The sequence below is a fragment of the Eleutherodactylus coqui genome, chromosome 13 (genome assembly GCF_035609145.1).
Source record: "Eleutherodactylus coqui strain aEleCoq1 chromosome 13, aEleCoq1.hap1, whole genome shotgun sequence".
Taxonomy (NCBI): Eukaryota; Metazoa; Chordata; class Amphibia; order Anura; family Eleutherodactylidae; genus Eleutherodactylus; species Eleutherodactylus coqui.
This window is the reverse complement of record NC_089849.1, coordinates 46,522,772-46,537,917: the sequence shown is the minus strand read 5'-3', so window position 1 is coordinate 46,537,917 and position 15,146 is coordinate 46,522,772. Positions and strand designations below refer to the sequence as shown.

General features: G+C 42.4%; 1 protein-coding gene across 2 annotated transcripts in view; it reads left to right on the top strand.

Annotated features, from left to right (window-relative positions):
• Positions 1-15,146, top strand: part of RIMS4 (regulating synaptic membrane exocytosis 4) — a 167,122-nt gene that overhangs the window by 910 nt on the left and 151,066 nt on the right. The gene's annotated exons all lie outside the window — the stretch shown is intronic.

Genomic DNA, 15,146 nt, shown 5'->3' with positions numbered 1-15,146 from the left:
GTTATTAGACATCGTGGCTACATATACATATAAGCAATCCCATGTAGTAAGTCATTAGGCATTAAACATGACCAAAGCAACCGTGCATACATCAGACATAGTGTTGGTGAATATAAGCACTGACTTTCGGACTGCTGCCCATTATCTACCATCTTCTTACATGGAGCAGTCATCCTATATGATTTGTCGCTATTGGTCCATTTATTCCTAGTAATCATGTGATGGCATGATGTATATAATAACTGCAAAGGTGATAACATTCATTTACCTATACCCCATGTACATACAATGGCTAATAATAATAACAATACGATGGCATACTTGCTGCAAAGCCACTGCCATTGCTATGGTGGGCTAACAGTGAAAATCTTCTTTACGATGGGCCAAAATTATTTTGGTGCTTGGCCCACCATTAACACTATGTAAGCAGGGCCAGTTTTCATGGGCTGGGAGAACGAAAGATCTTGGAATGGGGTTAGGTAACAGGTATGAGGTGTAATCAAGAAGATGGATCCAGTGCTATATCTCAATACTGGTGTCCTATATTGAAATAACTATAGCATACTTGCATAGGAAGGCATGGATGCGCTATGGCATATGGCCCCTGGATCATGGATTTCAATTTTGCATTGTGACCCCTGTAAAAGGGAGAGAGTGAAACCCAATTGAGAAGTTTAAGAGTAGTATGAAAGAAGCCGAAATCTGCATACCGCATCCCTCCAAGTCCCGTGGGATCGCTGCTATGGCTGAATTAAGGAAAGCGTACTCGAAGTGGCCTCCTTCTACTATGATACATGCATAGAACCGATGTTGGACCCGTCTTCATTCAAGAGACTCTCAACACGGATTGGTACCTGAACCTCCTAGAGATGGCGGTGGATGACTCCCTGGATGATCTGCCCTATTGTAGTAGAAGGAGGCCACTTTGAGTACGCTTTCCTTACTTCAGTCATAGCAGCGGTCCAGCGGGACTTAGAAAGACGCGGGAAGGGGATTTCGGCTTCTCATATGCTACTCTTTAACTTTGCAATTGGGTATCACTTTCTCTTTTACAGGGGCCACAACACAAAAATAAAATCCAGGTCCTGGGGCCCACAGGTACCCGTGCGCCATACCATTGTGTAGTACACCCATACCTTCCTATTCAAGTATGCTATTGTTATTTCAATATACGACACCGATATTGAGATATCGCGCTGGATCGGTCTTTTTGGCTAGACCCTGTATAGTGAAGTGATTCTGTCTAAACTAGCTGCATGTTCTGATTGTAAATAATAACTTAAAGAACATGTAAAACATAAGTAATTGGCGTTATCTAGTAACCAGTTAGATACGCTGTGCCCATTAAGATGCCCATATGTGTTTGCAATTTGAATGAACACCTGTTCCAAGACCGGAATCCTGCACATTTAATCCACAAATCTACAGATGTTTCCTAATTATAAAGAATTCATTGTGCAATTCCGTCAGGCTCAAACCTTCTCCGTACTGAGAGTATTTGCATCATTTTACCATTTCAATTACATTAAAATGAGGCAAAAGCTTGGGGAACATTTAGGAAATTAGCAATAGCTTAGGGCAGTAGACTGCAGGCCTCGTTGGGGTTATGATGTAGACATAAGATTGTGAAGAGAACATAGCCGGCATTAATCGAAGGATTGGTTATATACTATCAGTTGGCCACTGGGAATTGTATGGCCCTCAAGGGTTTAGGCCTTGTATCATTACAGTCCCAGCAGAAAGCCTCTTGCCACTAATTATAGGGAAAGCACTGCTAATTTTAATTAGTGATTCCATGCGATGCATGCACTGATATATATGTGTTACGGGAAGTCATGATAGCTGGAAGATGCAATGCATTCGTTGAAATAGAAAGCCACTTCCATTGTAGACATAGACAGGATACAAGGAGAACATGCCCTACAATAAATCCCAATTGTGTCTGTAAATTCGAATGTGCCGTGTTGGGTATAGATATCCGAAAATGCATTGCAGCCTCCCTGTATATCGGCATACACAGAAACCATTGTCTCATGCTGCTTTTGCTACATAATGTCTATTGGCTGTAGAATTGTGTCAGCTGTAGGGTGAACATATGTCAATTACACAGAGAACGCTCCCCTGTCGAGAACAGAAAGTCTGTGCAACCGCGTGGCTGGAACACGGCACAGAGTCTCTATTGTGTAGCTGCTGCCGTCTCAGAAGCCTTTAGAACAGACAATTGCAAAAACACGTATACAGTGAATGGCAAATAACAATCTACTCCGAGTCTAGTAGGGGCTTGAGATATTGCAGGTTTTAAGCAGCCTGCTTCCTAGAGAAGCTCATTTTCATTTCTCTTTCCTTCTTTCTTCTTCTTTACGTCACCCGGAATATTTACTTCTGTTGCCGTTTCCAGTGATTATGCTTTTGTTGCTGTTGTCCATACATGATAGTAGTGGTCAGGATGTAAAAATGCCACTATATTATAATGTCCTTCCAGTTACACCTGCCCTTCAGCTCAGTTGGAGGTTTCTGTCCTCCCTGAACTTCCTTAGCACACCTGGGTTACAGATTGACATATTAGATGCGTCTTAAAAGGACAAATATATGCACACTGGGTATAAATGCAGACAACACAAAAATGTAAAAGGAAACACAGAACGGGCAATATCAGAAAATTTATCGTAAACGCTCTGATATGTAAAAACCCTACTACAATCGGAGCGCTCGCCCTGATAAGGGCAACCCCTCATCAGAAACCTGTGGCGACCCTGACTTTCCCTAGATGGTGGCAGGGAATAGTGGCAAGATAAGATGACACTCAATAAATAATAAACTACAAGAGTACAGCGAACAAGATCTGCTGATTATTGATTTAACTGAGACACAGGACAAGGAGCTGCCGACAAGACCAGAAACCCCTTCAGACATATAGTATAAAGGTACCTTTACATGGGACGACTGTCAGGAGCACAAGCGTCGAACAGCCATTCCACAGACTACCGCCCGACTATAGCTACTGTGCTTACATAGGAGAGATAGTCGTTCCAATGAATGGAGATGCAGCAGCCAGCGATCGTTCCAACCCGCCCGCCTCCATTCACCGTAAACAGGAGTCGCTGAAACATTGAGCAGCTCCTGTTTACATGGCCAATAGTCACTTGGTTTCTAGTTCTGCTAAGGTCCAAGCGACTCCGTCAAGCGAGCAATTTCTCATTCAGTGCCCTGTCAGCGGCCGCGTGTACGCAGAATGATTATCGCCCAAATTATCTGTTTCCAGCAAAAATTGGGGCGATAATGCTGGAAAGATACCTTCACTCTGTCCTTTTTGAAGAGTAGCCGGAATAAATATATGCAAACTAAAGCTGATTGGCTGGCTGGGATGCCCATCTTCCAGCCAACCATCTGTCCATATCCCCACTGAGAAGTGTCCCCATCGGTGTCTAGCATAAGGATGACAGTGAGCAAGTGCTTTCATGATGTCACTCCAGTCCCGATCTTCATTCGCGGCCGGCAAGCTGTGACAGTTACAATGTTTTTTTGTTCCCAGAAGACCAATGTAAGGTGAATCTATTATAACTTTAAGATCATAACTCTGCGGACAGCCAGTAATTAGTTCTGAAGCCCCCAAATGTCAAACCAAAATAAGAAAGAAAATAGAATTGATGAAAAATACGCAGATAACTAATACAGATAAAAGAAGTCCGAACGTATAAAATCAGAAAAAGCTGTTGAAGCAGCTTCTTCAGGGTCCTATACAGAAGACACAGTACCAGAAAAATAACATGGAGTCGCCCTCACTGGGTATGCAAAAGAGCATCTCATCCTGGCAACGGGTAAAGAGCAGTCCAGGACCATACTGTACTGTAGATAGGCACCCTAACAGCCAATGACTGCACACACTTCAGTGATACAGGTGGGTCAGCGGTTAGCACTGTTGCGGCACTGGGGTCCTCAGTTCAAATCTGACCAAATCTGATCCACATCTACAAGGTCCATACATATGTTGTCCTTGGTCAGATTTAAACCCAGGACCCCAATTCTGAGCCACCTTGTTTTAGGAGAAACAACCCCCAACAGTGGTGCCGGGAATCAGCTGATTGTTGGGGATCCTAAGCAGCAGAAAAGGGTGCAGTTTGCCACAGTAGACAATTCACACCAAATTCCGCATGACAATGGTGATGGAAACCATGTCAATAGCAATTGAAAGTGTTTAATCTGCTGTAAATTCACATCTAAATCGCCGCCTCCCGCTCACCCTCGCCACAACCCCCCCCCCCCCACCCGAGCACGCTCGGACAAGAATGCAGTTGCTCGAGTAACTGGCTTATCCGACCGTGCTCGCTTATCTCTACTAATGACACAAGACATTGAAACAGGCAAAGTTTCCAAAAGGAGGAAGATGCCTGATCTGCTCCTTTTTAGATTATGGTGTAGGGTTGTGCGTTCTGGACGGCACCTATTGGGACTGGTCATAGGAGCTTTTCTGTTGCACAGGCCAGTTTTGAATCGTGAATCACATGGGTTGCATTGATTCTCTGTGCATACTAATTCAGGATGTGCTTGGGTTGGTATTCACATTTCTTCAATTACAGAATACAAATGGCTGGTATGTGAGTGCAGGATATACCTGTGCAAAACATCAAAGGCATCATACATGACAAGATGCGTTAGAGAGAGTGTATTAACAACAAGGGCATCTAGAGACTTTATAGAAGTAAGAAAAAGGGGTTCTGCTCTGGTGGACTTGATCTCATAAATGAGCATTGTGTAATATTACATTTCCCCTTCAGATTAAGTCAGGGGACGATTCACAACTTCTAAACTCAAAGGTTAGTCAATAGTTAAATGATTAATCATCCACATACATCGCATAGCAGAATAAGAATGGAAAAAAACAACTAAACAACCAAGTATTTTCTTCAAAGAATGTTTATACAGGTAGCAGACTCATCACTAACCAGTATGGTTGATTACACTCTATGCCAGGGGGGCAAACTCATGTTCACGGTATTCCTCATGAGCATTACGGTTGCCTTCAAAGGGTCGTTTGTAATCGTAGGACTATATAAATGTAGTTACTCCTTAACATGTTATTAAATAACCCGGGGCACCACATCACACACCATCCTCATCCATCGATCATGTTCTAGAAATAAGAACTACCAAACAAAGTGCAAGCACAACCGTTCAAATGTATTGGGGTGTATGACTAAAATGTAATTCAAGCTGTTATGTAGGACCAGGTTAGATAATAGGCAACCCCTTCCACCTCTTTAGCACCAAGGTGCCTACCATGGAGGGTGGATAAGGTGCTTGGGTAGGGCTGTTGGAGCTGTGCCACCACCTGTGAGTCGCTGAACAGAGCAGTGTGGAGGTGAGCGCCGGAGCTCAGAATCCAAGATGGCACCTGCTCCCTGTGCTGGCACTGCTTCCCCCTGCCAAGTGCCGGCTGCATCCTTCGGGGAGAGCAGAGAGCCGGTCCTTCTGAATGCCACATATGACATGGCGGGCCTTGAGTTTGACACATGTGCTCTAACTGTGCCCTGATGAGGGTCAAGAGACCCCAAATCAGCTTGTCTGTCCATGGATATATTTGCGGTTTTATGCATGCAGAAACTGAACAACGAATGAGAAGCAAATTCTCGTTTGTCATTCAGTCGGGCGTGCATTCATATGGAATGAAAATTGTTCAAACTCCCGCTGGGTGCGTGGATCTTAACGAATGTAAAAGGGCCCTAATTCCACCACAAATGCCTGTCCACAGATCGCTGAGTGTGCGCACACTATAGGATAGGAATGATTTAACCATGTGCCAACCTTGGTTGTTTTCTTTTTTTCTTTTTGTATTCAGTTTTTTTCCCATAGTTGAGAGGATAATTGGTCTCTTTCTGTCTCTTTGGGTTCTTTAACCCCTTAAGGACATGGCCTATTTTGGGCTTAAGGACGCAATGATTTTTTTTTTTTTTTTAATTCTTTATTTTTAAATTTTTACAGATTATATTTGGTTACAGTTTACAAAGTGTGTTCATTGTGTACCGTCATGCAAACATTGTGAATATAACAGTATTAAAGAGTTTGAACGGTTTTTCTTTGTTGTAAGTAAGGAAAAGGCTTAACATATTGCAACATTCCAGGCTTAGTGTCCTTCTGTTCGTCAACTGAGCTTCTTTTCTTTCTATACAGTAGAAACTAACATAACCCGTTAAACGGACATGACACAAAGGGGGTTGACCGGGGGGACACCTTTGGGGGGGGGAGGGAATAAGACTCGGTCGTTACGTTGCGCAGGATAAGGCTGTGTAGTCGGGTTTCGCTTCTATCTGTTAGTGATCCATTAACGAGCGGTATTCCTCGGCTTCCTGGTACACCATCCAGTGATACCATATTTTCCTGAACCTTTCCTGTGAGGACGCAATGATTTTTGACGGATTTTCATCTCCATTTTTCAAAAGCCATAACTTTTTTATTTTTCCGTCGCCGCGGCCGTATAAGGGCTTGTTTTTTGTGTGGCGAACTGTCGTTTTTGATGGTGCCATTTTTGGGTACATAGACTACATTGTAAAACTTTTATTATTTGTTTCTATGATAACAAGGAGAGAAAACGCATCAATTCTGCCATAGATTTTTTTTCTTTTACAGCGTTAATCATGCAGCATAAATGACATAATACATTTTTTTTCTGCTGCTCGGAACGGTTACAACGATACCAAAATTCTTAATTTTTTAAGGTTTTTCCACTTTTCTGCAATAAAAACCTGTTTTTTGGAAATCTTTTTTTTTTCTAAATCGCTGCATTCAAAGTCCTATAACTTTTTTATTTTTCTATGTACGGAGCTCTGTGAAGGCTTATTTTTTGCGAGACGAACTGTAGTTTTTATTGGTACCATTTTGGGCAATATACGGCTTTTTTGATCACTTTTATTGCATTTTTTGGGAGGCAAAATGCTAAAAATTAGCATTTTGCCTGTGTTTTATTGCGGTTTTTTACGCTTTCTCTCGTGCAGAATAAAAAGCATATTCCACTTATTGTAAATGTCATTAGGGACGCGTCAATACGAAATATGTGCCATTTTATGCTAATATGAAAAAAAGCATAAAAACGTGGGGTTTTTTTCATTTTTTTAAAATATTTTTCTTTTTTTTACATTTTTATAATTTTTTTTTACACCACGTATGTCCCTCTGGGGACTTGCAGCACAGCACTGATGATCGCTGTGATAAGGCATGGCAGGAGTTCTGTCCTGCATGCCTTATCGCTTATACAGTGATCATATGCTGTGGCAACATACGACGCCGGTATCTGGCGTCCTGTTGCCATGGCAACAGGCCGGGCTCTCTGTGATTATATCACGAGAGCCCGGCAACTTCACAGAGGGAGCGCGCTCCCTCTGTGAACCTTTCCCATGCTGCCATCTACATAGATCGCGGCAGGGAAGGGGTTTACAGCCGGGGTCGCATCTCCGATGCACCCCCACTGCTGCAGCAGGAGGCCGGCTATGACTGACAGCCGGCTCCCGCTGCAGGATAGCGCGAGATCTGTCATGATCTCGCGCTATCCCTATGACGTAAGTGTACGTCATTTTGCGGGAAGTACCCCGCTCCCATGACGTACCCTTACGTCATAGGGAGGGAAGGGGTTAAAGATCCTTATATGTAGAGAATACACACAAAATTCTCCTTTCATCCAAACTCTGAGCCATATACTATATAAAGAATTATTTTAGATTTCCCAGGAGATCATCCATCTTTCTTCCGGAGCTCAGATCAGTCCTGTGTGTTGCAGCGAGGCATCTGACTGCAGCGGGAGCCTCCCCCCAATGTTGGTATGTTGTAAGAAACACCTTACAATAACAAAGCTCTTTAGCTTCTGGCTCTTTGCCAGTTATAAATGGAAGCGATCAGGAAGAAACACCTTTATGCTATCCGAGTTTACTACAAGACTGTTTCACAAACGTGCAGAAAATCGTGCAGATTGTCAGTGAGGACAAGATTACCTCCTGTTCGAGTTTATCATTCATTTGTAGGTCCACTACTCCTCCAACCCATAGTGACTATTTTGGCCATGAGGACGCAACAATTTTTTGAGGATTTTCACCTCCACTTTTCAATAGCCATAACTTTTCATTTTTCTGTTGACATGGCCATTTGAGGGCTTGTTTTCGCTGGGAGAACTGTAGTATTTGTTTGGGTATAGAAAATGTATGGTAAAATTTTTATTAATCTTTTTTGGAGGGCAGGGAAAAAAACATCAATTCTGTTATTATTGTCTTTTTTATAGCGTTAATCATTCAGCATAAATTACATTATGTTTTTTTCTGCGTGCTGCTACAATTACGACAATACCAAGATTATATATTTTTTTAGGTTTTTCCACTTTAGCACAATAAAAAGCCTTTTTTTGGAAATTATATATTTTTTTTTGCATCGCTATATTCAAAGTCACATAACTTTTTTTATCAATCCATGGACAGAACTCTGTGAGGGCTTGCTTTTTGCGAGATGAGCCGTAGTTTTTATTGGTAACACATTGGCCTTTGTCATCATTTTTCTTGCATCTTTTTGGGAGGCAAAATGAACAAAATAAGCATTTTGTCTCCATTTTTTCCTCCTCGCTTTTAACAGTTTTTGCCATGCAGGATAAACAGTGTTTTCAATTTATTGTGCAGGTTGTTGTAGTGTAGATATGATGATACCAAAAATGTAGGGTGGGGGGGGAGTGGTTAGAGATTATACTACAAAGAGGTGGAAGTGCACAAAAAAAGCTTTACTATTTTTCTATACATTTTTTTATTTCTCTATAGCGGATTTAAACCAGCTATGATTGCCATGATAATGTATTTGCAGTACTTCATATGGTTTCCATGGTAACCCATCGGCACTCCAGGCTGACTTCTGAACCTATGCAATCTACAGGATGTTTTGCTAAGTTAAGTAATAAGTACCATATGCCCAGGACATAAACTTATGTCCTGTGGTGTTAAGGAGTTAAAAGGGTTAACCAATGTAAAATATTGTTTATAGGTAAATCTAGCCCATAATTCTAGACATTTTTGTATTTAGACTTAAAGATCATGCAGTGCTGCTCTGGGAATTTTGGGGTTGTCCCATAAAAAAAAATTGTTTCTCATTACATCCAACCAATGATTAAACATTTTTTCTTTTTACACTTATTTAAAAATGTTTCTATCCCCAAATATTCCAGGATTAATGTTAGAATAGCGCCACCTGCTGTTTCTATTGAAGAGACCCTCTGTGTCCAGTCCACTTCAGTAACTGTTCCAAGGTGGTCACACATGCTCAGTCTTACTTCTCTGCAGTAACGCTGTCTCGCTCTTAACACTGCTCAGCATCTCTTCTGACATCAGTGAAGACGCAGCAACTTCAGAAGCAGCCGCTCACCACACTGAGATCCCTCCATACAGGCAGCAGGGTAGAGAGAAGCAAGACTGAGCATGTGTGACCACCTTGGAACAATTACTGAGGAGGACATAGAGCAGATACAGCAGGTTAGATCTATTCTAACATTAGTCCTGGAATATCTGGAGATATAAACCTTTGTTTTAATAAGCACAAATGCAAAAAGAATCGTTACGTTTTTCATATTCACTGTATAAGTGAATGAGAAAGACTGAACAAGCGCTGCTTAAACCGAATGCTAGGTGAATGAGCCAACGATGGTTTTTATGTCTGCATAAAATGAACGACAAGCGAAAAAAGAATGATTATCATTCGTCGTTCCGTAATTGGCGTACATTGAGACTGAACGATTATTGTTCACCTTTGCTCATTTGAACAATTTTTTGAATGATTGTTCAGTCTAAAAGCATGTATGGCTACTGTATGTATCGCCTTTACTTAGACCAACATGTGAAATGCCGGTCCTAGTAAATAGACTGGTATATTTCTATTTGCTTTGCTTACATTTTGGTTTCTACATTTTGCACCCCTTCTTCCTTGTTTTCCCAAAACTTGAGTACCCATCAATAACATAATATTAGCAGCAGTCACTGTAGCTCCTCTCCTTGGACTATGACATGCCATGATGGCTTGTGTATACATCTTTTCCCCAGGTAGGTGAGAGGTCTACCTAGCACCTCCAATTGATTTTGAACAACCTGTGCAGCAACAATCCGGTAGTAGAACCGGAATGGAATCTGGATGTGAGCCTGGTCTACGTGATCAAACATTGGGTGCTTATGAATGCCTCCTGCAGAACGTCCTTTGCGTGTTGTCTGTCAGAAATCCCTCTGGGTCTCCTGTCATTGCAGAGATTCCCCTAGGAGTAGTCCATCGGTGATTCCTCAGGGTTTTATATTCCACTCTTCTCTACTTCAATATCTCCTTAAGTGTACGTATTGATTGGCTGACAAGGAAGTGTTTCTCCTAGTCAGCCGGTCAGCCATAATTGGTGTGTATTTACTCTGTCCTCACCCATGTATGTGAGTAACAAAGATTAAAAAGGATGGTGGAGCAAGACCTAGTGAGAGCGGTGAAATATTTCTGGAGTAAAAAGTGTTTCAGATGATGGACATGCTGCCAACCAGATGAGGCTCCACCAAGGTGGACGTGAGTAAAGCGAAACGACTGTGGAAAAATACTGGCTGAAGCACTTCTGTCCTCCCTGCCACATACAGGACCTCTGGCATATCCAAAAACCTTGGGAATCCTGTCAACCCAGGCATCCTGTTGTGTTTGATCCAGCTGAACTGACAAAGTGGCTCAACCCCGAAACGCGTTTTCACTTGCTGGTTCTTTATGTAGTTAAATAAAAAAGAAGTGATTTCACTATCTCATCTTGGACCTTAACTTTCAACTAGCTTAGAGTGTTGCACCTTGACCACCAGTATTTTATCACAATCTCTTCCACCCCTGTATGGGCGCTGCTTATTTTGCTATGTGCATGCAGTATAGATGGGCGTTTGTCTGGTGTTGCCTATTATTGGTCTGAGTTCTGTCTTGTTTGTTCCTTACGTCTTATGGTGGTCAAACGCCTGAGTCTAGACCTGTCTGCTTCCCCATCTGATGGTGGCCCGACGTTTAAAGGTAGATGTCGTGTCTGATTCCCCTCCGTCCATTGCTGGACGCCTGACTCTCCATTTGTTGCTTGGATGTCTGAATCCTCTCCGTCCATTGGTGTGTGGACACTTGAACCCCCTCTGTCCGTTGGTCGGCAGACACCTGAACTGTTTGTTGTGTCTGGGGTGGCTGTGGACTCTGATATGTGCCTTTTCCTAGCCCTTTTGGTATTTCTGTTTGCTATATGTATGTCCTTCCTTATGATTCTTAGAAGAATAGGCTAGGTCCCATAAGTATGAGATGTGGGGCCATCCGGACAATCACCCTACTATTAGACAGGGTCCTCCAATCCAATGTTGGATGGGGATTCCCATTCTTGTCTTTTGGTTTATTCCTTATTTTGGTGCTATTATACATGTATATATTGGTCCACTGTGGACATTATCGTGCCATGGTTTACTGTGTTGGTGACAGTTGTAGATGGCATCATAGTTGTATGTAACAGACCCTTCATGCATTGTAATATAGCATGCTGGAGGCCAGGTCTGACAATGTCAAAAATTTCATGATGAGAGAAATAAGATGGCAGACACAACCCTCCTTATCAGCTGATAGCCCACACTAATGGACGTGTGGGGGTACAGTAGCATTAAACTATTCCAAGGCTTCCGAAACCCCCGTGAAAGACACCATTCATCACATCAAATATTTGAAGAGTTTTTTTTCTTTCTAGAGTTTTCGTCTTCTTTCTGCTTCATTGTATGAGAACAAAAACATTATCTCCTCTTCTTTCTTCGCTCGTTTAATCCACACAATGGAAAATGTTATCAGTCAAAAGAAATATCAGAAGATACTGGTAATCATCTCGCCGAAATCCAACTTCCTGCACGTTATTCCCTTTCAAAGTCTAATCCTCAGTGAGCTTATCGTACACGATCGCGCCTAATTACATGGCATCTGAATATACCAACAGACAATAACAGCTTATTTGAATATCATGTAATGAGATGCATCATGTAAACCATAAATGAATGTGTGATGGCTCATTAGCGTCCATTTGCATACTTGCCGGGTAAACCTCTGGTAATGTATTGCTATAGTTGTTATGCTAAGATATCAGTCTACACTACCTCTAGAGGTAACTGATCTAGGTAGTGAAATGTCTTCTTGCGAAACGCGTTGTCTTTTACGTGAACCAAAACTTCGAACTTTATACTTATCGACTTTCTTGCATGTCAGGACTGTTGATAGGATATATGATTCTTTAGACTACAAGTGAAGATGTGTTCACTGGGTAACTCCAGAATATGAGATCCCACACAGACTGATCATCACAATGACCTAAGAACGTGCAGTACAGAATATGATGACCTCAGATAGTCAATGTCCCCCAAAAAGAGATTTTACAACATCTTTAGGACTTGTAGAAGAGGACAGATCCCATTCCCATGGTGCCTAGAGGTTTGATAGCAGATTGTCTTAAAGAGAGTCTGTCACCTACTTTTAGCCCGACACACTAAGCTTATGGGTTAAAAGTAGGTAACCCGCTGAGTCCGGGAATGTAAGTGTTATACTAACCATCTCTGTTGCTCTCCCGATGTGAGCACCGAAAGCCGGCACTGCCAAGTAGTCCGCCTATTATAAAATTAGAATGGGCGGACTACTTAGCAGCGTTGCTCAATGCACTGAGCGGTGGGTTCTAGCATTGACACCGGGGGAACGATTGGGAAGGTAAATATAACGCATCCCCGGATTCAGTGGGTCAACTACTTTTAGCCCATAAGCTTAGCTTATAGGGCTAAAATTAGGTGACATATTATCTTTAAAAGGAACCTCATACCAGCTATGAGCACCATAAACAAAGTTATGTACTCATAGGGGAGGTTCCCAGGAGTGCAGGGAGGTATTTTTTAGACTTATCCGCTTTTTGTTGCCCGCACTATCGGCCCTGAAAGTAGTCACGTGGACCTTGTAATCGGACTGAAAACTGAAGGCTCAATCGATATGGGAGTGAGCGCACACAGAATTCAGCTTTAGGTCCGATGATACGGTCTGTGCGCTTAATGCACAGTCAGTGTGCAGACTTTCGAGGATGACAATGTTGGCATCAGGGGGTGGGTAAATATAAAAAATACCTCCCAGCACTCCTGGGAAACTGCCATATGACTCATAACTTAAGGCCCCTAAGTGATTGGCAGCAGTGTTCATGTGAATGGCACATGACCTTTGTAGGAACTTCTAGCACTGAATCACAGTGGGGCGCTGGGGCAGAGGGTTATTTAAATGGGTTGTCCAGTTGTAAACTATTGATGGAGTATCCTTAGGATAGGCCATTAATAGTAGATTGGCAAGGGTTCGCCATCAGGAACTCCTGCTGATCAGCTGATTGCTTGGCCGGTGCTCTCATGCACCAAACTGATTTCATCCTTTAACCCCACCAATCAGGATCTAGTCCTTGCTGCAGAAAACCCCAGACCGTTACCCCATAAACAGTTTTTATTAAGAGGCAGATGATGCAACCCGGTTAGGTTTATCTTAACACGATACCTGAGGAGTTGACTGGGTTACACAACAGCGATCCTGGATGCATAGGTGACCAGAGATGTAACAGAATAATTTGCATGTCGGGAATGAAGTCTACTCTCCATGGTTTTTCAATATGTGGGGAAAGTAAGCTGTAATTACCTTCTGTTTTTAAAGGGATGTCTCATGAAGATAACCCCTTTATATGGGTCTGGCTCTGGAAATCCCATCAGCAATAAGCTTTATAGCTGGGGCAAGCTGTTGTTGTAATGCTTGTAATGCATTGGTTAGTCAGGTCCACCAAAGAGTGAGAGATGCTCTTTGTTAGTGATTCTCAATTCTTACTCATATGGAGGGAGGCTGGATGGGTAGTTCAAAGCGATGGCCCCCTCTCTGTGGTGTCTGAGCATAAGTAAAGGGGTTCTCTATGGGTAGGTTCACACCTGCACCTGCAGTTCCGTCTTCCTGCTCCATTTAGGGAGTAGGAAAGGGGAACCCCCATGGCTGAAAAGGCGCTATCTCATCTATAATGGGGTCTGTTCATTTTCTGCTCAACTACCCAGCTTTTGGACAGAAGAAAAAGCGCTTTTTCTTCCGGCATTTTTCGCCGTATCTGCGAAGGAACTTCCAGCCAGAGGTTCCAAAGCAGATGTGAAACCACCTAGTGAGACAAACCCTTTAAGGATGTATTGCTTTGTCATGCTCCTTTTAAATAAAGAACGCCTGTCCTATAGTATATACTTCAAAGGGTTTTGTTGGCAATTTATTTTGATGATTGATTGATCAAAGTTGATTTTAATGGGAGCTGTGCCTCCAATCACCATCATCGGCCCCTACCAAGGGGATCGGGGGATTCTGTTTCCGTTCTGTGCACTCTGTTGTGGCACTGACAGTGGGTGCTTGAACAGTTGATCAACTAGGGTCCCGAAAGGCAGACCCTAGCTGGTCAACTACTGATAATCTATCCCAAGGATAAAAGTTGCCAGGAAAAGCCCTTTAATAAGTTTTCATCACCCTCATGAAAGTCAAACCTATGAAATCAATATACCCCAGAGAGGGGCACATAATACATTTAACTAGAAGCAGCATGGCACATTCTGCTTGTACTTAGTAATTGGCAGATTTGAGAAATCTCACCTGTCCACACTGTGCTGCAGCACGCTGGATTTATATCTCCAGGGAGCCGAGTTTATATTACAAAACTAATGCCTTTCTGTTGCTCTGGAATTAAATGTATGAATATGAAATGATTTAGGGAAGTTGTGGTTAGTCTAGAATTGTGAAAAATGTCTCTGATGCCAACATGTCATAAGGAATTACAATGGAAGGTAAATTCACTCTGGAAAGCTGAGTATTACATTTGGTGCATTGTTTTTAACTTAAATTAGAAAAATGTCTCCGAGCTATAAAAGTAATGAGATTTCAATTACTATATACAGGGTGGGCCACGAAAAAGCAGCCCATCTATGACAATACTGCGACAGAAAGAACAAGCAAGTGCATTGTTTTTTCCAAAGCTTTAATGATTTACCCACATGTTACAACCTCTGGGCATGTTGCAGCTTGTTGGCTGATACTGCCTGCAGCTCTTCAACTGTGATGCTGTGGATAGTGTTCATGAT